Source organism: Falco punctatus (assembly GCF_963210335.1).
Source record: "Falco punctatus genome assembly, chromosome: 9".
In the NCBI taxonomy this organism is placed as follows: Eukaryota; Metazoa; Chordata; class Aves; order Falconiformes; family Falconidae; genus Falco; species Falco punctatus.
Window position 1 is genome coordinate 6144087 of NC_137589.1, and position 24487 is coordinate 6168573.

The 24487-nt window shown below is 40.0% G+C and overlaps 1 long non-coding RNA gene across 1 annotated transcript in view; it reads left to right on the forward strand.

Moving 5' to 3' along the window:
• LOC308069799 overlaps positions 1–24487 on the forward strand; it is a 53964-nt gene that overhangs the window by 2055 nt on the left and 27422 nt on the right. The window contains exon 2 of the long non-coding RNA XR_013930518.1: positions 1–24487. This exon is cut by the window's right edge and continues 27422 nt beyond it. This is a non-coding gene — a long non-coding RNA (uncharacterized lncRNA).

The window sequence follows — 24487 nt, forward strand, 5'->3', positions numbered from 1 at the left end:
AGAGAAGCAGCACTATACAGCTGAGGTTGGTTAAGACATCAAAACCCACAACAAAATTAACTAACTGGAAGATGGATGAATTTCAGAAGATGTAAGAGTCAGGAATGCCTTCTGCCATCACTGAAACTGGTAATACAGCAAGTTATTGCTTATTGTAGCCCTGCACAGAACCAAAAAGAAGAAAATATTTTCACAAAAGAATCTGGTATTAGAAGGACTAGATTCTGCTCGTTATTAATGGACCTGGGGCCAGCCTCTGGTACCACTGCATATTACTCTTCTAAATCAGCATTAAATCACACATTCAGAGTCAAAGACCTTTCAGTTAGGCAGCTCTTTAGCTGGTATGATTTGTTTCACGTCTATAGATTGTTCACATATTTAAATTGAGTTATAACATTGCAGAGTTGATCTCACCAAACTTGATGTGTCCTAATTCATCTTTGTGATGACTGCCTACTTTAAATCATATTGAACAGCACATCTTGGAACATAACTGTGTCTGAAAGCCGAGGTCAAATATGAAACTTATTTTTTATTATCCTGGTATTAAGAGCTGTGAACTGTTCAATATGTATGATAGTCTTCGTCAAAGACATAGTGCTTTATTTATTTTAAACTTCTTTTAAATAGACATGCCTTTTTCTTGTACAAGGTACCTTTTTCAACCTACTTCTCCATGATGCAATCCATTAAATTAATACTAAGGGGCAAATCTGGGTGTTACAACCTGTAACCACAATGAGGGCATGCAGATAGATTACCGACATGAACACAGAGGTGTGAGTTTGTGCTGTAAAAGTGGCAGATGCATTGCATGACTACAAAGAGAAACTGCTCCGTTTGGGAAGCCTGCCATAAACACAACGGCCTAAGCAGTAAGGGTTACAATGAGCTCATATTTGTTTTAATATTGTTTGCTTCTCTGCTCAAAAAACTCCCTGGATTATTTTGACCTCAAGTGTTCGTTCCAAAAAGGCGCTTATCTGTAAACACCACCTGCATGGTAGAGCACATCATGAGCTACCGCTGCCACTGTATTGCTTTCTTATCATTCATAATGTGAAAATTTGATTGCCCATACAGCCAGCCTGCGGGCTGCCAGGCCCTGCAGATGGTAGACACATGTGTGCACAACATTTGCATTTTATAGCTTTGATGAGAACAGTCAATAAAATGAAGGCTTTTCCACCTCTGCCACTGTCTTGGTACAAATGGTCTTTTTTTAGTTGCTGTTTTATCTTTATCCCTGTAATTTCCAGATGATACTGTTTTTAAATATTTGTACTTAGTTTTGGCATTGGTAAGCAGTTGGCCCACCCATTGGATTTTCCTGGAGCCAATATTTTCTTGGTGTTATCCGGTATTTTAATTCATTAGCTTCCTTCCCTAGTGAAGGATTAACTTCCATCTTGCCTTATCTGCTGTTGTGTTTGTAATCAAAGTAACTTCTTCAGTGTAATTCTTTATTAGCTGGGTTTCTGTGGCTAGGTGGTAGACTTGGAGGTTAAAATCAGCTCCCCTCCTCATGCCTGTGGTACCTGAAGGCTATGCAGTCACCTCACCCTTCTCAAGGCATTTGCACAGACAGTGATGCGCACCTCTGAAGGTGGTGATATCGATGATCATGGTGAGAGCAGCGGCAAACCTACATTTCATACCGTTCAACAGTGTATGCTTTGGTTTTGAAATCACTACGCAGCGTTTATGCAGCGAGGGCTTCTACTGGTTTATTGTCTGAACGTTCAACATCTCCAATGACTTGTCTGAAGATAGTTAGAAATGGTAAGGACATAACTGGATTACCACAAAACAAGCTTTTTCCTTTGTCTTAGTTTGGAATAGCCAAATGGTTGAACCTCTTTAGGGACTGAAGAAGGAGAGGTACAAAACTCTTCAGACAGCAAAATACACGAAGCTCAGCCCTGTTTTCATTTAAGCAGACCAACTCACTGAAATATTTTCTATCTCTTCTGGCTTCTGAGAAACAGTTCCAATAATGCAGCTTTGGGTATTAAAAATAAAAGCTTTGCCTATGTATTTATTTGTTCAAATACCCGTTCCGGTATGATATATCAAATACACAAGTGGGGTCTTTATAACACTTTCTGTCCCAAAAAGTCATACCAGTCATGTAGACTTCAACAGATGGCACTTTCCACAGGTTTTCTTACATAAAAATATAAGGGCAGCGATCACACCAAAGGTCTGACTACCTCAGTCCGCTCTCCCTGACAGCATCCACAGGCAAAGAGCAAGAACAGAGCAAGCACGGAGGATTTCCCAGCTCAGGCTCTCTCTGCTTCTGACCGCTCTCAGCTTCAGATGTCGTTTCCATGATTTAATTACCCTCAGTGGATTCCTATTCCATGAACTTGTTCAATTTCCTCTTAAACCAGACTAAACCTTTAGCATCTACGATATCATCATTCATGATTTTATAGACCTTGTCATTACCCTTGTCAGCTGCCTCTCTTCTGGAAGCGTCCTAGTCGATTTGATGGTTTCCCATGTGGGAGCTGAGAATCATTGCCACTTTGTTGTTCTTCAGATCATTTCCAATTACATAAAGAAGTGTCACAGGTAACCAGAATAGTAGATAATCTAGCAATTTCCCAAGTGAATTATTCTGTGCTGGGAAATGCGAGATATATGATTATCTCCCACAGATATAATCAATTCATAAAAATCCTGAAGCAACTTCTTGTCAAGTTTTCTAGTTCCTCCATGATATAATGATTAACTGTGGGTATTGGACTTCAAATTGCCATTACATGAATGACTCAGCCATCAGAGGAATGGTACATTTTGTTATATACAGTGTTTACAGGATTGAGAAAATACAAGTTCTAGAAAATTGTTTTTCATGATGCAAGTGTTTTAAGGGCTTTCTGGTTCTTGGACTGAATAGAGGGATCATTCTCAGAGAATATTTACTTTTTACTATAGTTCCGATAAGAGGTTGTGAGGAGTACTACCAGTATAACTGCATTCAGGAACACATAGATTAACCAAAGTACGAGTTGCCAGGGCAGATAATGGTTCTGTCTCCTTGACCACATGCCGTTCTGCAGAGATACGGGGATTCTAACTGCCCAAGTGCTCATTTACACTTCAAGTGACCATTATTTACACAACTAAATGGTATTTTGATTGTCTTACTGAGGACTTTGAATATCATAATTATACTCCCAGGTTTAAAGCTGGGCTGAACATCTATTTTAATTGCTAGCATTATAGTAGCTAAATAAATGCTTGTCCTTCAAGCAGTGTGTATAGTCTTACATACTTGCTATAGAACTTGTTATTGTGTTCCTTCGTCTTAAAAAAATTAAAAGCAATTTTAAGCTGTAAAACTGGTGGCACCATGAATAATAGCTCCCATCGATATGTTCTTCCAAAAGTGAGTCTACACAAACTGATGCAGTCACAGTTTGACTTATCTTCTGGCTTAGCCAGCCATAAACTACATCTTCTTTGAAAGCAAAGTAGATGCACTTATATACACCCAAGGAAATGTGATGGCTTTAATGTGGCTACCCAGGTTTTGGTCTAAAGCGGGCTTACGTCTAGTCAGGTAGGTCTCAGGGTGGAGCAGGCATCATTGTCTGCACTTGTTGTTTAGTCATGCCCGTATGTTTTCCAGAGACCACAAAGTAAAGGGTACGACTGGGTCAGAGCAAACACTCCAGCTCTTTATAGCCACAAGCCTTTAGGGTAACTAGAATCAAATTAGCATTTTGTGATCAGGTCCATTTATGCTAAAAAAAAAGTAGAGAAGGGCTAAGTTGAGGTGCCTGACTGCCTCTTTTACTCTCGTTCCATTTCTTTTTATTGTCTGCAAGTAACATTTTTGTTTAAAAAATAAACACAGTAAAGAAAATAAATTCAGGAGGAAGGAAATGTGTATATCTTTGTCAACAACTTTGCATTGCCATAGTAAATGCGATGCAATAGTTCTAGCATCCACTGGAAAATAGCATCACATTTGCTGCTGACAGTATTATCACTCTTTTTTATGGCAGAAAAACAGGAGCTTTCCCCTATGTTAAGTTCTCATTTGCTTAATCTCGTTCACTGGCTGGTACCAGACTTCACAAATTGGACATTTTTCTTTTCAAGCCATGCATGGATGTACATTTTGATTCTACCATTAAACTTAATGGAAAAAAATTTGACCCATCTATGTCAGCACATTTTTATGAGTAAAACCCCAGAGCCTTTTATTCATACTCTTGGTAGCTTATAAGTTTATATGCAGCTTTGGTAAGGGCTTTTAAATAAGTGAATGTATTTTAAAACAGTATTTGTCAGAATTCTGTATTATTACATTTTTCCAATTCTGTTGATTTATATATAATCTTCTCATTTCCTCCCTCTGGCCTGTAAAAATGATCCTCACTGCTACACTGCTCATATAGCAAAAACTGGCTGACTTTAGTTCAAATAGCTATTGGACCAACTCTCTCTTGAGAGTGTCCACATGCCAAAAAATTCACTTGATAATTATTTGTGTCTTGTAAATCTTCTTTGCCTCATTTTTCCAATCCATTGAAACCCTTTCTTGACCTAGATGTGTTTCCTAATTTAACACAGTTTCCTTGTATACTCTAGTTGCCCTTGATCTTGTATACATTTTCTTCTCTTTTGCATTACATGTAGACAGTCTATACCTAGCATGCTAAGAAGGATCCTTACAGCTTGCCTTTCTACAAATTAAACACAAATTACAACACAAGCCCCTAATGAAGTCTCACAGCATGAAAATGCTCTCAGCCCTCATGCGGAGTTGCTTTGCCTTGTGCTTTTCTGGGGGTGGGTAAAGACTAAAGCCTTAGGAGGCAGAACTCATCAATGGTTAACCCCGTCTCTCAGACACCTAAATGCCGACCAACTGTCTCTCAAATGCTTTTGGGCTTTGAGTACTCTCCCGACATGTATATTCCCCTAAAAAAAGTAAACCAAAAAACCAGAAGTGGAGTATGCCCTCAGAAAATTTGCAGGTAACAAATACACAGAGCTGTTAAATTTACTTCAGTGCTAAGAACCACGCTGCCAGCCCTCGTTCAGTTTTCCTGCTGCTCCCAGCATGAGCAATAGCAGCCGCGGGTCAAACCTGTGATAATATTATGCACACAGAGTAAAGTTAGGCTGAGTACAGCTTCTTTTCTACTGAAAAAAACCCCCACCCTCTAAAATACAGTTCTCTGATCCTTTAGGATCTTTTGTGGGGAAATTCAAATGGACGTCTCCATCCCCTAGGAAACAGCTGCCTATCGTATTTCCTTAAATCTATTGCATAGACTGAACTTATGAAACTAAGTTGCTGCAACACTTAAACAGCTTTAGTGAACTTACATACAATATACATGTTAATAATAATCTTTTTAAATAAAAGTGCATTTTCAGGTTCAAATGAAAAATATGCAGATTTTTTAAACCCATTTTTTCAAGGTTACTTTTTTTCCAAAGTTAGGCCCCAAAGTCACAAATTATTGGGTGATATATTTCTTTCTGTAAATGTGTTTATTAATTTTAATAAAGAATTTTAGTTTCATTGCGTTTTTCTAGGTTCTATATTTTAAAACACAAAATATTTACCAAAAGAGTTCCTGAAAAATAATAGCGAGTTAGTTAAATAACAAAACTCCTCTAAGATTGTTAAAATAACAGGCTTTAAAATAATTGGCTTTTTTCCTGCAGCTCTGCTTAGTACAATTATTACCATAAATTATATTTATTTTCTTTTCATACATTCCCAGTTCCCATATCTAGTTGAATACTTTCATTCTCTTTCCTTCCCCGGACAGAAGTCTACAGTCCCTAGAGACCACGTGGGTGCTCACTGTGCAAGTCCTTAGGTCACTATGGCCCCTGCCCCAAAGTCAGTACTAGTACAAAATTAAACAGTGGCACCCCAGTGCTATATATTTGTGTGCTTCAAACGATCCTGAACAAGTGACCCCATGGACACAGATGACTTCCATGAGCTGAGGGACATCTTTCATGGAGCAGATGACTCCCTGTTCATTGAACAGTTGTTTGGCAGCCTACCTGTGGGCAATGTCTTCATCCTTTCATTGAAATTCCATCTGGGTCCCTGGAGAACACAGCTTTATTCACACAGCTATAAGACTCTCTGACTTACAATCTGCTCCTGCAAGATAACCTCTTCTTAATTGGGTGTGTTGTGGGCTTTGCTTTGGCTGATGACTCTAGTTATCACTTTGCAGCCTGCATGAAAAAGGGCCTAGAACCTCTTAATGAACACTTTGTCTAGGCTTCCTGTCTCCTCTGTCACTGAGTGACTAATTACTAATTTCCAGCTATGAATAATTTACATTACATCCTGCTTCATAACCCCAAGGGTATTTCCTTGAACTTATGTGCTTTAAATTTCTGCAGACATCTTCATGCTCCTGCAAAGGCTTCACTGAACACCTACCTGAAATACACAGCAATTTTCCAAACAAGTATTTTTAAATATCTGACATCGCTCACAGCAATTCAGAAATTTATCTCTGAGTGCTCTGCTAAATCTAATGTGTCAAATTGTTCTTTTTCCTTATATAGGATTCTTTCAAAATGTCTAGTTTCCCAAACAGCTAAATGGCTGCCCTTCCCCACACACCAGCTCTTGACTAATCCTCTAGTCTTCCCCCAAAATCTCTCTGCAGAGCCTGGATTATGATTATTGCAATAGATGTCCTGGCTGCCACCAGCTGACCTGGTTATTTCATTATGCTTTTTATCACAATCATTTCTAGTGATCTGGGCAGACTCTGAATGCCCAAGGGGATGTTTTTCCAAACATGTAATTATTCTCAGTTTACCACTTCAATTGTCAGGACTAAACCCCTGGCTGGTCTCTTGATTAGTTAGAATTAGAGCCTGTGGCTCTGTGCTGTTGATCTCCCTTCCCTGCCTGACCTAAATTCCATTGTACACCTGCCATCATGCATCCTGGTACTTGATGTTCTGCCAGCCTCGGGTTTTAATTTGAGGAGCTGACTGGGTAAGGCAATTTGTCTCTGCATCAGCTTGTGGACCTGCCACAGAACTACCATGCACATGCTTCTGAGTCAACAAAGCTCACCGGGATGGAGGACACATCGGAGGGTGCAGCCTTTGCCCAGCGCCTCTCACTCCTCACGTGCTCAACACCACGTGGCTGCTTCAAATGCGGCTGCTGGTGGTGCTGCTCCTGCTTTTGGCTGGCACTCCATGCGCAGGGAAGTCTGAACAAAAAAAATGAGCACAACACTCAGTGAGAAGTTGTGGAGTAAAAAAAAATGCCATGGAACAAACATATGTAGAAGTCATATTTAAAGAGAGCAGTGTCGCTCAAAGAAAAAGAAGTTTATTGGAGAAATACCTCACTGTCTCTACACACTTGTGCTTAGCTAGAAGGGATTTGTAGCCTTATTATGATTTTTTTCTAATACATGATATAATCAATGTTTTGCTCTTACAAATAATAACATGAACATCATCCAGCCAAAGCCTTGCAACAAATTGCCTCCGAGGCAGGAGGCATCTAGGGTACTTTCAACAGCTGGCAACAGCTCTGGGGCTATGAAGTGGGGAGCCACAGTTCTTGCTGTCTTCAGGTGAAGCTGTAGAATAATTTTTTTACTTCTGTAACTCAAACCGATAAAACCTTAGGGCAGCTGGTTAGAAATCTGACATACTCAAAAATTAGTGAACACTAGAACATTTTGGGCCAAAGAATTTGGTCAGAGCCATAACTGGAGTTCAACTGGAAAAGCCCACAGTATACACCAGTCCTATCCAGGACAGCATTTGACACTGCTGTTCTCTGAAACAAGATCTTTTGGAATGTTCCTGTAGCTCTACCAGAGCTTACCATGCATCTCTGCTCCCAAGCAGTGCAGAGGTCTACTCTCCATTTTCACAAGACAACAGGACGAAAATAATGGGCCAGTTGCCAAAGTGTCAATAATTTTGGACACCTGAAGGTTTATGCAAAAGATGGAGTGTCCTATTTTTGGAAATAGGCACCTAAATTCTGCCAAGATCCCATTTAGGTGTCTACATCCTTGAGTAGATCTGACCAAGGTGATATGATCTAGATATATTTAAAATTTAAAGACTACTTCTATACACGGAAACCTAAAAACCTTCAGATTCTCCTTTTCTGATAAGAAATACCCAGATTATCTCCAACATATACTACTGAAATGTATGAAATGGAATAGTTTAATTAAAATCAGGAAAATAGGAAGTGTTTCCAAGTAGTCAGAAATGTTCATGTTTCAAACTGTATGAAACACATTAATTATCACTGCAACATATAAGTTCAATTAATGGTGCAACCAGAAAGAAAACTATTGACAGAAAAAGTGAGAAAAATTGTTAAGACAGGTAGTAAAATTAATTATTTTTGTCAGTGTGTCACCAGTAGTTTGTCGGGTGACTATAAATCTAAAATGCTTCCTTGTGTTCCATGAAGGTAGAATTATACTGAAAAGCACATCTTGATATTGCAGGCAGCACTGGAGAAAAACTAAATCTTCAGTGTCTCCATTTGAAATGTTCACTGTTGTCAAAAATACAGACAAGGAAATATTTTTTTTTTCCCCAATTGTTTGCTATATGGGCAAAGACTTTGCCTTTGTACATGTGTGCACAGTGCAAAGCTCGTTTTGGGTGTGACTGTCTTTTGGATCTGTTCTACTTTCTATAAATAATTACTTATGCAACAAAATCTGTTTAACTCACATGATGCAGCCAGGAGTGGTATTCGTTAGTCTGTTCTCTTTTACCACTAGCAAAATCTCTACCCTGAACTGACCACTTTTTTCTCGGAAGAAGGTTCTCAAAAACTTATTTCTCATCCTCAATTTTTTCTCTCAGTCCTAGCAGGGAGAAAATTTCAGAACAGCTTTAAAATCCAGAAAGAATCATCAGCCAAATTACTGTAACATTTGTAAACTGCACCTATGGCACAGAGTCCAGACTGGATAAAAGGTCTGACCCGTTTATTGGGTTAATTCTAGTATAGTTTAAATACTAACAGTTCTTCCATGTGATACGATATTTGCCAGAGCAGCACTGCACATTCCTGCTGAAGGTTGTTAGAAGAGATTGGCAGGGCCAAGTGTCCCATTCCCACAGCTCATGAGCACCGCAGGGTCAGTGAGCAGCTTCACGTCTCAGGAGCAAAGCTCTAGCACAAGCTGGCTTTTAGACCTTCATAATTAGTCATGAAGTACTCACGGCAAAATTGACATCATGAGATGAATGCATGTGTTAGGGTTTTCAAAAGAAGTGAAGGGATCAGAGACAGCTCATAGGCAGCTGGTGCCTACAGCCCTGTATCTTCCTTTAAAAATTCCAGCAAAACGTATTTCTTCTAACAAGGAGGAGCAGGGCCTCGATATTGCTAGTGTCTTTCCAGTCAAGTACCCAACTCCTCTGGGGCCTTTTAGCATTGTAGCCTTGGAGACAACTAAAAAAAAATAAATATATTTCTGAATCCATGCCAAGTGGGAAAACAGGACAAACAGCCTCCCAAGAGCACAGAAAGCAAGGATGAGACAGGAAAAAATAAACGAGGAGAGAAACAGTCCTATTTCATTCTGAAGTGGGGCTTATATAAAATAAATGATGATGAGATTGCTGTCCAAGTGGAACGTAAGAGAGAAAGAGAGAGAGAGCATGAGAAAAAGCTTTTATACATTAAATATCTGCAGTTAGCACTTTCAGTTAAGCTGGAAACTCCGAAGTTTCCAAGGCATCTTGCAGTAGACTGTACAAATGCCTAAGAAAGAGTAAAGGTGTCTTGGATCAGGCAGCACCCAATATGTTTATGCAGCCTTGATGGAAAGGGACATGTTTATTCAAGCTGCTAGCCAAAATTCTATGTGCTAGAGGCTGTTAAGGAAGGGAAAGAATTTATTATTTGTAACAGTGCAATGTTACATATATATATATAAAAAACCCACCTAAGAAAAATGGATTAATAGAAATTTCAAGCCAGGCTTTCACAAACTGGAGAAGGAATAAGGGAGAAGAAAAACAGGGTGGGGGGTAGGAAAGCCCTTGGAGTTGGACTCTTGCTTCCCAGAACGCAACAGTGATTCAGTGTCACCCAGCAATCAGGCACTACAGTGAGGTGTGCTGCCACGGGGGCTGCACCACGGTCCCACCCTCCCTCTCTTCCCAGCACTACGAGTACCTCTGTCCTTGCCCATCTGTGGTCGTGCTGTGCAACGGGGATCAGAGTGCCAGCCTAGCTAAACTCCAAATATTTTTTCTTAGGGATCAGATTTCACCCAGGTGAATATTCTGAATCAATGCACAGCAAATTTGTAGGTATTTTGGAAAAGAGTATCTGTATCTTCCTCTAAGAATGTGGCATCTCATCATTAACACACACACACAAATATATATATAGCTGAGAACTCCATGTTTCTGTGTGTTTGAAAACTTGCAGAGCAATACTGCTAGATGCTGCAGTGACTCAGGAAGGCACAATTTCTAGGTAGAGCCTACTCACTCTAAGCACTGGAGCTGTACCTCCTTGTTAGACTGAGTTGCATGTCACTATTGAAGTATAACTCAAGTGTAAGGGGCTCATATAATCTGTCTCAAGGAATTATTACCATACTTAAATTGTTTTGCAGGCACTGGATTTCTAGTTTGGTAATAAATTTAGAGTTTCTTTGTCTTGCTTTATTTTGTTTCAGTGCATAACATCCACTCACCGCCTTTTCTTCCCCAGATATTTGAATACTTAATATTTTCAAAGCAAGAGGATTTGTTTGTGTAAGTGTAAATATGTTTGTATAAATTTGCATACCTCAAAATGCATGCAAATAAAGACAGGGGGATGAGAGAGAGACAGAGTATAGAGAAAATAAGAGGAACGGGCTAAAGGAGAAAACCCCAGAAAAGACAAGCTTCCCCTGCTTGAGTCACTGCTGGTCTTTTGACTCGCGTTTGTGATTTTTGCAAGGGAGCTTGAGTTTACAGTTCTCAGATAGTACTTGTGAAGATCCAGCTATCTAGCAGATGATTTTGTGGACATCATGGTCCCATCCCACACAGCCTGTCTCCCTCTGTCCCCCTCGCCCGGCCACAGCCGGTGGCAAGCACAGGGGTAGGGTCTTGCAGAGCATAGGCTGGCTGGGTCTGGGGCTTTTTTACAGTAAATGGGTCTGCAAATTCCCTTGGATATTGTTTCAGCATAAAGGAAAAATCAAGGTTTTACCAAGATTATTTCTGTCACTTGTCAAACCAAACAAGACGGGAGAGGAACGCTTTTCTGTTGCCCTACAAATTCTCTCACAGGGTGGTCCTAAACTGTTTGCCCACTCTCTGGGACTGGATCCTTACGTGCCCCATCCAGGCCCATGGGAAAGTAGCAGTCGTGCAGGCAAGGGTGCTGGTTGCTCTTACGCTGATGGACACTGTGGGTACAGTAAGAAATTAAACAGCTATTGAGCAGATATCGGAAATGTGAAGAAGAAAGGGCTTTGATGCAGGCTGTGTTTAGGCATTTGGCTGCAGTGTGGGCAACATGTCCCTTCACAAAGCAGTTCACACTTTATCATATGGAAGCTGAATTCTTTGGGTTTTTTCTTAGGCAAACAGAATCTTGCTGTACTATTCTTAAGGCAGCAGTTCCTCCCACTGGAAAAGCCCGGACACCTCAGCTGTAATTCTTGTGATCTAACTGCTTGGCTTCCTAGCTCAAGCAATTTATTTGTTTGATATCATAACTCAGTAAAAAGAGAAATTACAATAAAATCTTCAAAACATTTAACAGAGTGGACTTTGAAGTTTCATAGACTTGGAAGCCCTTTACCCTGTAGATTCACTGAAGTACTTTGCATCTGAACAAATTTAAAAACAAATCTAGGAAAGGATTTTGTTTTCCATGATTTAAGCATAGTTATAAAGAACACTTGACACACACTAGCTTTGTGTTTTGTGTAAATGTATTAACTGTTGCCAATATTGTTTAATCTGTATCTGTATTACTTTGTATTTCCCATCTGTTCTTTGAATGGAACCCCTGTAATAGATGATGTTTAACATTAATTTAATGAAGAAAAATGGACCTATAATTAAGTTTTAAAGTAAAACGTTGTCTCAGCTCTATCTTTAGTGTCATTTACAGCAGGTGGGAAATGGCAAGGGATTTTGTGATGGTGCCTCTGGAGCCAAAGCGGGTCATGGCTAAGGCCCTCCGTGTGAATGGATTACCTAGTGCACTGCTGGGGTATGCTGGTCCTACTGCCAGTGCAAGGAAAAATTCAGTAGAACAGGGCATGTTGCAATTCCTGAATGATGCTACGTAAGTAATGAATTACTAATAGTTCAGTTAAACAGGAGACACAATGGACACATCCGTTAATTTGGAGGATTCTACTTGATAAATTCAAAGTTATACATGAGTGAGTTTGGACCTGTTCACAGCCCAGTGAGTATACAGGAACTGGGTCACTGTTCATCAGGCTAGATCAGACGGTGAGCTGAGACTGGTTTCACTTGTGTCTGACTCTACCATGCTGTTACACACACCTTAAAAAGCTGCTCAATCCTATTCACTTGGTAGATCACAATATCAGGCAAAACAGGTTGCATTATACCTGGAACTGAATGTCACAAGCCAGGACACTGTGGCTGTGGTCCCCCATGGCAGGCTCTTCTGCTTTCGTCTTCCTGAACACGTGCAGACTCCAGCACTCTCTCCCATTTCTCTGGCACACACTCACAGTCACATTCTTTTGCAATCCTCCTCCTCTGTTCAGTATCCTTTCCTCAGGGATCTCACCCCGATGTTGTAGAACTTCAGGACTGGGGGAGAGGAAAAAAAATAAATAACCCAAGCCAAGATGCCCCATTACATCAAAGAACCTTCTTCCATGTTTCTGTCTATTGGGTTATCCTGGTTAACAGCTCTGGTTAAGCCCTTCAGAGACACCATCTGTCGGAAGGCTCCACAGCCAATTGCATTCTATGTACATCAACATAAGGGATATTTATAGCATATATCGAGATGCTCCACAGCCAACTGCATTCTACTTACATCAACGTAAGAGATGTATAGCATATATAGATATATATGTCAATATATATATATATATATGTAGATATAGCAAAACAGTAGCACAGTCAAATTCCTTCTACCAGATTTATTTTTTTCATTTTGAGGCTATGTCCTTCCAGGATCCTTTTTCTTCATCACCTTCCCAGTGTACAGTACCCTTCCATTTTACCACCTAAAAGTTTTTTAAAAAACCCAAAAAGCATTTATAGCCACTCCCCTTTTTCACAAATAATTTCCTAGTTTCCTTTGTTGGATGAACACCTTTTAATTAGGGGGCCAGTGTGGAATAAAATGGAACAGAAATCCCTGTTACACTACCACAATGCCATAGGTCCCAAATACAGCACTAGGCCACTAATTAAAAGCAACAGTTTTTCTAGACTGAATAGAAATCTTGCTATTCTGCTGCTACTTCTGCCACAAATCGAGACCGAATTCAATCTCTGAAACCTGGAAAATGGTTTTCTTTAAGGTCTGCTCTCTGGCTGATACTATTTCCAGGAATTAACAAGGCCCATCCATACTATGCAGTTGGGAAGTGCACAACAAATCCCAAGGTAAAGCTCAGGTGAGACATGAAGCCTTAGATGCCAGCTGAAAGGAGCAATCTGATTAGTGTCAGCTCAGGTATCGGAGCACCAAAGTCTCCAGCTCTGGGTTGTTAAATTATCTCTCTGATGTGGTACAAAGCTAGAGCTGGGCTCTCCTGAAGTATGCCTGTTTGCTCACAAATCAGGTTTTATGATTGCTAGAACCTCCCTCATTAAGCCCTGGACAATCACCAGTCACGCTGAGGGATGATTCCATTACGCACAGGTATAATGCTGGAAAAGCTGAACTGATGGTTATTTCATAAGAGAGGAATCCTGTTTCAAAAAATTAAACAGGTTTAAATGTCATGGACCTTAATGGGCTTCCAAAGTTTTAATATGTCACATTCTACTTGGTATGGCATATAATTTATAAGGATTAGCTCATCTAATTTCTGTCCAAAATGTTCATTTAAAAAATAATTTGGGGAGAACATTTATGTCCGTAGTCAGAGCTGAAGCGCTTTACAAAACCCTGAAGTGGCTGCTTGTGGTAAAGGATCCAAATCCCTTCCATACACTGTGCAACACATACAGTGAGCCGGGAGCCTCGTGAAAAACTTCCCTATCACAGGCATATCCCCTGCACTGCTACGGAGTGCTGCATCAAGAATGAACAGAGCAATCACCCTTGCCAGGCCTTTTGACAAATGGTTAGGGGAAAGCTTCTGTAAGTTTTATACCGTAAGTCTTCATTGGAACATAAAACTACAAAATCACCATGAGAACACATCAAAATATCTAATTAATCATTCACTTCAGAGATAGTATAGCATATTGCAGCTGGAAAGGACAAACCTGTACTGCTAAGCCAGTATTTTCAACTGATGCATTTATCCAGAATTTTAGATTTGAAATGGTTGTCTTCAGAAGGTTTTAGAAAAGAAAATACTAAGGACATAAATAGTCGTTGTACTGTCTGATATCCCAAGCCATTTGTGTCAAAAAGGACGCCCCAAAACTGATGAGCTTGGAATCTGTGGCCACTTCCAAGGAATTCTGGCCTAGCAATACAGTCCCAAGTGCACATACACGAGAGTCCTTTGAAGGCTAGCATGTCGCATTGAGAAGGAAAACCTGGTTCACACATCATTTTGAAATTTCTTCCGTGCCTCATAGAGAACATACAAACAAGAAGAAAGTAAAAATACACAAATGAATCTTCCAAGAAAATGTTGCAATGAAAGCAAATGACAAAGAATTTCCTTTGTTTGGAATACCAAATACAAAGAAAATCTCTACAAACAAACTTCTTTCAGTGATGCTATGAGTTAAGTTCACAACGTAGGTCATGACATCCTGAAGCATTACTGCCATTTCAGGAGGAATTACTGGAAGGAATTCCTCATAACCTCAGTGAAGTCTGTTGTATTTGACAGCATGGAAAGGTCTCCAGCTAACTATTATTAAATGATTAACTAATGCTAACTAGTAACTATTAGGATTAACACACACCGCCACTGGATCTGCTTATCTTAGCTCCTTCAGGAGAAAAGCTCGGTACAGAAAGCTGTAAGGCTGCACAGACAAATAGGAAGTCTCTGCTATTTTTTATATTGGTCATGCAACATGGAGACTGCCACCTCCAGCTCACTGGTTAAACTATGACACGAGAACATCAGCTGGGTCTGACGACTGTTGTGAAATCAACGGAGGGTCATTGCCCCGTTTCAAACGTGCCCAGCAGCCTGCCTCAGCAGGAGGTTCAGCACACAGCTGTGAAGGTCAAGCCCATCTGGCCTCGTTTTATGCCCGTGGTATTTTTTCCTACGCTCCACTGTCCTCTAGCTCACTGATTTCATCTTGGCACTTTTCCCAAAGGTACATAATTATTAAACACTGTGCTCTTGAATTTATCCTAGCAGGATCTAGCAAAAAAGCTGGCGTTTTCTACCAACCTTTTACCTGTGACAAGTAGAGCTGCTATCTATACGAATGATGCGTGTGAAAAGGAGGTCCTAGAAAATGCCGGGCACTGCCGCAGTGCCGGTGCTAACGCTGGAGGCTGCGTGCTGTGTGAATGCAGCACACCTATTAAAATGCAGAGAAGATTCTTCCCCTGAAATACCTGTGGAAAAAGAATGTTCACTTTTAAGCTGTATTTGTTGCTTTCTGAAAAATGAAAAAAAAAAAAAAAAAAAAAAAAAAAAGACATTTTAAACCTGAATTTAACATAAAAGGCACAAGCAGTGTCTTTCAGCGTAAACCTCTGGACATTTTCTATATGAAGGTGCCTGGACGATTCTTTGTTTTCTTCACATATTTAATCGAAAGTGCTTTGCTTTTTCCAGCCATTTCTTTGAGTCACATAGCTGTGACCTAATGTCTTATTTCTTCTGTAATAGCTGGTATTTCACTGCAGCGCTCTGAAACAGTAGACTGTAAATCTAGGGAGTACATGGCAAATGTCAAAAGAGAGGATTAAACTGTTAAAAATGCTCAGAACTGCTTCCTTTCTTTTTCTTTCTCTCTCCTTACTTTTTTTTTTTTTTTTAAAGTCAATTATGGAAGATCCAAAAAGCGGCCAGAGCCAGCAAAAAACCCCCTCACACTACTAAAGGGAAAATGCAAAGGGCCCTTTAAACATGGAGCTTTTTAAATCTTCATATTTAATCATATATAAAATGAAACTTTTCAATGTTTACTTTCTTACCTCTTTGTTTTGGATTTGGGTTTTTTACTTGATTTAAAACCACTGTTGTCACTGTGTTCTTCCCTTTGATTTTCCATGGGGACATTGGTACCACAGGCATTGTGAACACTTGCTCCTGAACAGAAGAGATGGGAATAATAAACTGTATAAAAAGTTGCTTTAGAAACAGTTTCTAGTGGTTCACTTCAAATTCTGTGCCTGCTAGCCAAGAACATGGATGCTTTTTGAATACAGTGGAAATATCTAATTTTAACAGATGAAATAAATGGAACAAAGCATGTAATAAGGGTACTATGCGGTATAAATACGGCAGAGATGGTCCAATAAAGATTACCTAATGAGCATTAGATTGCCTCCTCTAGTTACAAAGTAAAAACAAATAGCCCCTAACATTATGCATCAGTAACAGGCCCTCAGGAAATGCCCAAACCCAAACTTTAAAACATCGATCTCCAGTGTAGAAAATTTAATATTTTATTTACCAACCATGATGCTACTAGGTATTCCTTGTATGAATATCAAGAAATCATACAGCCTAGTTTTTCACTGTCTTGAAAGCAAGTGATGACAGCCATGAGAGTACTTCCAGATGTTTAATGAACCCGCCACATTTCACAGATTCAGAGTTTTCTTTTTAAGACCATTTATAGAACTATGGAAAGAGCACAGAGTATCATGTTATTAAAAGGTAGGGAGGAGCATTTTATTTTTACAACAAATTAAAGACATGACTTATTTTCTTTGCAATCATTGTTAGCATCTGTAGTCCAAAAAGAAATCGCTCCAAGTACCTAAAACTAAAGAAGTTCCTACCATTACATTAGTAGATTTGCACCAAAGAACATGTCCTAAACTTGGATGTAGCAAGTTGTAAGGCACCCAGACATTCAGCTGGGTCTGATAATATTCTGCCACAAAATTTAAAACTGTTTAGGCTGCCGTGTTTGGTGCAACGAACTTTGTGATCCTTTAAGTATTAATTCCCAAACAACAACTAGAGAGCCACTTCTTAGAAGTATTGCAGAAAAGGGGTATCTCTGTGCAGTTGCAGGGAAACACAGTAAGCTCACAACCAGCCTAGAGCCGAGCAGGAGCAGCAGCCAGTGTGCTCTGTTGTGATGCTTCAGGCAGCATCTGCTGTCTCCAGAAAATGGAACAGTGTATACAAATAATAAGAAGGGAGACAGGAAGATTAGGAATACCCACACATGAAAACAGGACTATCGCCGTTTAAGACAAAGTTGAAATAATTCCTTTGCTCTAAAGTTGGATTCACTTTAATGAGGATTGGAAAGAATGATCAGCATATTTAACAATTAACGTGGTCTGCATTTTACGTTAACAGGCTGTCTACCAGCCAAGTCAGTTTGGTAGCCTTGTGCTTGCTTAGTTCTGATTAACTTATATCTTTTATGCAAACATTAACTCACTCCTGGCATGTACTGTTCTTGCAAGTACTAATCATGGCATAGATTAGATGAACATGAAACAGATTTAGCATATCAAGTTCTGCTAAGGATTATAGGTGTGCAGTCAACAGCAATGTGCTTGCCAAAGGCTACAAAACAGGGAAAATAATACAGAAAACACCCCCTCGTCTGCTTAGTTACACAGCACCATAGTCCTACTGTGTGACAAAGAACTTTTATGGCAACTGTCAAGCGACCAGGAGTTTTAATGATCACTCTGTGAGATGTCTCCATGGAATGGTCATGGTTATTCAAAGCAGATTCTACTTCATGAAGCTGGTGACTGCATAATAAAGTTATCTACAGGTCCTAACCTATAAATTATTCCTTTTAGAAGATGAAAGTAGCTGCATTGTTTATGTGCATATTAGTTCTGCTATACAGGAGCAAAAGTGCAGGTTCTCACAATGAGATCAGTAAATCATACTTTTCAAAGCCTCATACTCAGCAGGCTGAACATGCATCTGAAGCTGAGCTTTGGTTCTCGTCCTCTCTTTTACCCATGGCAATCTTAAAAAAGGTACCCATCTGTCATCCCATCTGGCTACAAGTCCAGTCTTTCTGGAGTTGCTTTTACATGTCTCCAGCACCGCCCTCGTGGAAATAGACAAGAGTCCCTCCTGAATCCTCAATCTTTACATCATTTAGGACCTTTTGGAAGCACTGAAACACACCAGAACACAAGGATGGAAATCTACCATTCCAGTTATTAATAACTCTGAAAAAATTAAATTGTGCAGAACAAAAATGACAGTACCTGTACTTGGCTTCCAGGTGCTTGAAACAACATTGTTGCTGAGTTTCAGGGCTTAAGGGGAGAAATTGTATTTGCCGGCTGCAGTTAGATACATAGTCTTTAGGGATTCCAAAAACTGCATGAAAACATGGAGAAGAGAGGAAATAACTCTTACATACAGAAAATCAGTCAGGCCATCTTTATAGTTTTTCACTCAAACAAGAGAGCATACATGTAAGGCCAGCTGTTTTTTTTACAAATAATATTACTAACAGAGGCATTTTTTCAGCCAAGTATTAAGCTTGTTTTAGGAGACAGAAATCAACATGATTTACAAGATAGAACACATGGACCTTTATTGTATAGCTTCTTACATACAGAAGGGCAGCTGGGGCTGGAAAGGGTGCTACAGGATCCAAAGGAATCTATCATTCCTTCTTGAAAGTTGCAAAGTCAAGCCATTCCTCACATATTGATTTTAATTAAAGGAATTTTATCATCTGTTTTCATCCTGTTCATCAGTGAGAGTGGCATCTGATCAGTAACCATTGCCTGTAAATACGTTGAACAGTCTCTGTGCTGGAAATTTTTTAGCTAGTGTGAGTGAAATCCTTCAGCTGAGGACACAAAAACCCCTTTTGAAGGGGAAAAGTTACTTTCTCATTGGTACGGTGGAAATTTGGCATCCTACTCCTTTAAACGATACGAAAAATCTTAACCTGAAACAAGCTCAGATATCACTCTAACAGCACCCAAATGTATCACATGATGGCAAGCCTTTAAGATCACAACAGGAACAGTAGCAGATGAAGCAGATGGACCACCAGTATAATCAGTCAGTGACATGGGTACCAAAGACCTGTATTTATACAGTGTTTTAACCAAGAGAAGTCTTATACCACAAAGTGGAGCACAAGGAAAGGCTGTGTGCTTTCCTTTTGCAAAAAGGAAAATAGCTCTGGAATTAAATAGATAGGCTTAGGCTTGTTGCCACAGTAAATCTCTCCTAAATCCTTTCACCCCACTCCAAGGGTGGGAGTGGGAGGTACAGGACATGGTAGGGTTAGCCAAGACTTCCATTTCTCCCAGGAGGACTGGGATTGCTTCAGCTGCTAAGACGAGGAGCATGGATTTATGCCACGTGTTTGAAATAGCACTTGTGTCAAGTAATACATATATTACTTAAATGGTAATATATTTTTTTCTCTAGCATATATGACATGGCTATACCATTTCTGGAATAAGGAAAAAAACCCACACACTTCAAGTTGTTTAAGATAAATTCACACAAAATTTCTGTGCAGCATGCATGGTACCACTCCACAGAAGTTACAGGGAGCCAGTTGTGTCTGAGGATGCTGGCTGATCTCTTGTTGTTTAGCCTTTTGATGACAATGACAGGCACTTCCCAAAGTGACACTGCACCAAGAAAGGAGTGAATGGAAATTTGCTGGTTTACACCAGCTGTGAATTCATGCGGCATTTAGTGGAAATATCACATGCTTCTTGTAGTGCAGTGGGAAAAACAGACTCAGCATTGAAACTGATCTCTGTATTATTCAGGTAGTCTGCGCGTATAGAGAGCAACATGGTGTCCTGTTGCTCTTTACAGTTTTAAGAAATTAACAGGTGAGTTAAGGGACAAAAATTCCCTTCTGTCCCTCCAAGAAAAACCACGTGTAGTCATCTAGTCCATTTTCCCTACAAACATTTTTAGAATAATGGATGAAGTGAAACAGAATCTGTAGGTGACTTCGAGTTATAAAGTTATAGCTGCTTTTTTGTAAGTCAGGTTATTTATATCAAGTTTAATATAGCCGCAGTTTCAATCACTGTTATTTTAACTTATTTATTTAAAAATTAAAGAATGCCTTAGGTTGCCTGCCAGCTGTATCACAGCCACATAAGCTATCGTGCAAGAGATCAGTCATTTAAAATCAGTGCATGACAAAGTGTAGGAAAAAGAAATATTCCCACAAATGCAAACATTATGAGGGAAGTGCTTTATACGTCGTAAGCCACATAGTCAGCTGGCTGTTTTAACTGAGACATTAATTTCTCTCTCCATGTTTATAAATAGCATTATGAAGGGTGTGTTGTATACTCTAAACTACCCCAAGAACATCATTTTAATATTCCAGAATTCGCATGTTCATTTACATATGGTGAGAGAATATAATGTTAACATTGATTTGGAAGCCTCTAAACCCCATATTGTCCTGATGGAAGTAATTATGATGAAAGCAAAGCAACAACAAAACCGACTTCCAAAATCCCGGGTGACACAAGAAGTCACTGGGCTCCACCATGCACCAAAGCACAAACTTTCACCTCATTTGCTTAACTTGCTCAGAAAGGTCTCTAGTGTAAAAACTGAACTCGTGCCTCGATTTCTGTGACAGGTCAATTTGGTTTGGGTTTGACACTGCTGGGGGGTTACCTTTCAGGCTGATCAGAAAAGACAGAAAAAAAATACTTGCAGAGAATAACTAGACACAATCCAATTAGTCAGTCAGAAGGTGATGTCAAAGGCAAGTTTCAATTACAGCACGATTATTAACTGCGGTCATGCTAGCCCAAGATAAATACGCTCAGTCTAACACTAGACATGCTAATTTAAGCCTGTATCGAGCAGCCACTATAACAAAGTGTTAGGCACCAAGTGCCCAGCGGCAGCAATCATCAGAGCCATTAGTGTGGCTGAGATGCTCACGGTGAAGACCACAACGAAGCGGACACAGTTTTGACCTGTTTCAGCAGCCCTGAGGGGGTCACATCAGGGATGAGCCAGGAGCTGACCAGCTCCTTCGGCCCTGGCAATGGTCCTTGTGCAAAAAACAGGGGAGGAGTGGACACAACACTGTGGTCTGACTAGAAATATCATTATACTAAGGTGACCGGGCCTGGGGATGCCAGCTCAGTGGGGTGCCAACGAGCAGAAGAGGCTTGCTCTTCTGTTCCTGATGTGGTTTTCCATCCCTAGGATAAACTTCTGCTCCAGTGCATAGGGACTGGATCCTTGTGTAAGAGGCAGCAGCGCAGTGCCCAGGCGAGAGGTCCCAGGCTTCCAGCAAATTCAAGCACAAAGGAGAATTTACAGTTGGAGACATGGCTTTGAGAAAACATGAATGAATAATGGAATGATAGAATGGTTTGGGTTGGAAGAGACCTTAAAGATTGCCTAGTTCCAACCCCAATAAAGTGGGAATGGTTTAGGATTGACAGCTCATTTTTAGTGTTAGCAGAGTAAAAAAGGTCCTACTGTGCTCTTGTTATTGAATGTGAGAAAGCTGATAATGAGACAGCAAGAGAAAATCTACTGGGATCATAGGAAAGGGCAGATTCTTCCAAAGAAGTGAAGCTGGGTTAATGGGCAGGATGGCTTAAGCTACAGGAGTACAAACCTGAGCCTTTGACTTCCAAAAGAGTGGCCTCTTTGGAGAACAAAACCAGGCACATAGCCCATGCATGAGGAATTTAATAACCAAATAACTGCAAAACTTAGGGGATTTCAGGACACCTGAGGACTTACGTTTTCAAGCGAGTCGATGGGATCACAGATGCTCAGCACTTTGAGACTCAGGCACTCTGTCTGTCACCATCTGAGTAGCTCCCGTGGGGCAGGAATCTGGCGCTGGTCTCAGAGGAGCTGAAACAGGCCGATTACCGCTAATCATTCCACTTTCCACCGCATTTTCTCCATATGTTTTTGACAGAAGGCTGTGTGAGGCTTTTCCACTTGGGGTGTGCAATGGACCTGAATCAGCTGAATCACAGTCTTGGATTATTTAAATGTGATTTAGGACCCCAGATAGCTTTGAAGTCTTTCATAGGAAAATTCAAGGTAACTAAGTATCCAAAGAAACTTCAGCAGCTGCTCTCATGTGTAATCAGTCACACAAAACACACACAGAGTTTGGACTAGAGGAATACAGAAAGCTGAGCAAACCAGCACACTAAACTGGATCCACCGAGGTAAACTCATTTCTTCTCTATTTGACAAAATTAAATCATCTCAGTAAATCATCATCAACTATCTAATTATTTTCTGAAGACCCCATGATTCTCCCTTTTTGCTGATCTCTAAGAATTCCATTACTGCCCCACAGGAGTTGAACCCAGAAGTCTGTAATTCTTGATATTTTCCAGAACTAATTGTCACATATAAGAACAGTTACTTGAGAAATGCAGAGTGTTAAGAGGGTTATTTCAGAAACGCTGATATCTGAAAGGCACAGAGTTAATTAGAGGAATAGGGTTGCCTTGTATGTTATGTTGCTGTTGTTTTACAAAATTATATATAAAACCAACCAAAGGTCTAATGATCTTACAAACCAGCTTTGGTAAATTGGTGTTGAAAAGGCCATTTGTGAGACAGAGACACACAAAAAATTCTGAGATCATTCAACTGAAATACATCACTCAGATCCTGTCTAAAACCTGAAAGTTTTGCTGGCATAATTTTATTGGTTAGGAAAACAGAAAAGAAATCCAGGCCTAACCAGCAAAGCTCTGTTGACGAGCAACCTAAAATCAGTGCAATCATTGCGGCCAAAGCCACACTTTTGGCAGTTTAATTTATTTCCTTTGAGGATCCTGGGTGGAGGGCTATTATTTCGCCACTTCAAGTTCCATCTCTCCCAACAATACTGCTGATAAGCTTAATTGATATATCCTTTCTCATTTATTCTTAAGCAAAACACAACAGCGAACAATCCTTCCAATCCACAAAACCTCATAGACTGCTAATCTAAGTAACGTCTCCTTAATCTGAACAGTTACAGTAAATTTAGTTGGTGATCATGGTCTAAGCCTGCTTTTAGAGTTTCATAACTCCCATTAAATGACCTTGCTTAGCCTGAGGTTTTTTGCTATTCAGATGAGGAAGCCCAGCTGAGAAATGGCAAATGACAAATTTTATCCACAGCTTCTCCACCAGACTGACTGTAAACTCGGCTGCGGTGATACTGGGTAGGTGACAAAATGGCTCCTTCGGTCTTATTAAACGACCAAAGGTATATACATGGGCACTGAGTAAGCACAAAGGAATTAATGTCAGGAATGCAGGGATGTTCCTATATAACAACCGCACAGGGATCGCCAGCCAAAGAGCCACTGGAGCAACCAGCTGCTGCTGTATGGTAGAGAGGTTCGTTGACACCAGAAGACTAAGCTGGAAGTTCCTACACACCAGTAGAAATCTGTTTCATGGTTAAGGTCAACCCTGTTACATCATTTTCTTCCATTGCCACCATTCTATAACATTATACTTAACCTAGGTTCCAGAGAAGTCCTGCTTGGCTTGTCACAAGCTTGGATTGCACCACCAGCTATGCACATGAGCGTTGCAGCCTGATCAGCCATAAGAGTTGACAGGATTGACCTTTGAATGAGTTGTCAATGTACCTTCTGACATCATCTTCCCCAAAATGGATATAGCTGCCTATCCTAAGGTTTGTCTGGTTGCAGGAAAACAAAGAGAAGTTACTTTTGAGTGATGTCTTTAATTCAGTTAGTGTTGTTATGGGTTGGAGAGTTAAAATTGTCTTGTGTGGTCAATAAATGATGCATCTCTTGCTTCTGAAAACATACTCTTTATAATAAAAATAAGAATCAATGGAATCTAATAGTACACAGATGTTCTAGATCATGTCATCTCTGCCATGTCATACATGCCAACATGTATGGAGTTCTATGCTTTGCATTTGCTATGCAATACCAGAAAATGATACCAAAAATCTGTTCCTGGGTTCCATTTTCTCTTTAAAAAACAGTCTTGCACAAAGTGAATCCTTTCCTCTTTACACGGTTTCTCTTCATGAATGTGATCTCTTTAGAGAAGACAGAAAGATTACTCTCCAGTTCTTATTAACAGAGGTTCTTTTTGTTTCAGTGACATCTCCATTTTACTATGTAAATCTATTTTAGAGTTCTAAACAAATATCAGCACATCACATA